Source organism: Cyphomyrmex costatus, unplaced genomic scaffold (assembly GCF_001594065.2).
Source record: "Cyphomyrmex costatus isolate MS0001 unplaced genomic scaffold, Ccosl1.0 scaffold621, whole genome shotgun sequence".
Lineage (NCBI taxonomy): Eukaryota > Metazoa > Arthropoda > Insecta > Hymenoptera > Formicidae > Cyphomyrmex > Cyphomyrmex costatus.
This window is the reverse complement of record NW_017280180.1, coordinates 22,883-23,329: the sequence shown is the minus strand read 5'-3', so window position 1 is coordinate 23,329 and position 447 is coordinate 22,883.

Sequence of the window (447 nt, the reverse complement as noted above, 5' to 3'; positions counted from 1 at the left end):
TTTTATGAAAGGGTCCACTTGGTGCTACAAATGCTTCGAAACTATTGATTGATCAATCAGAAGAAAGAATTATACTAATTGTGCAATCAAAAATGCTTTGAAGCATTCGTAGCATCAAATGGATCCTAGCCAAAATCTGCTGAGATAGATTTCATTATTGTAGATTTAAAAATATATTCTAATCAGTGCAAAGGACACTTGCAGCAGTTGCGAAATAAACGTTCTGCTAAACAAAGCCATTTTTTATCCGTTTTTTAAATAACATATAAGTTTAAATTGCAATAATAAATAGATATAGTGAATTAATCAGATATGAAAACCATTTGAAAAAAAACTATTGCAACTTTTTAATTGATACTGACTGTAATACATATATAATATAATTGTCATTGTAAATAAAAAAAGTTAAATTACAAAATTATGAGAGTGAGAGAGAGAGAGAGAGAG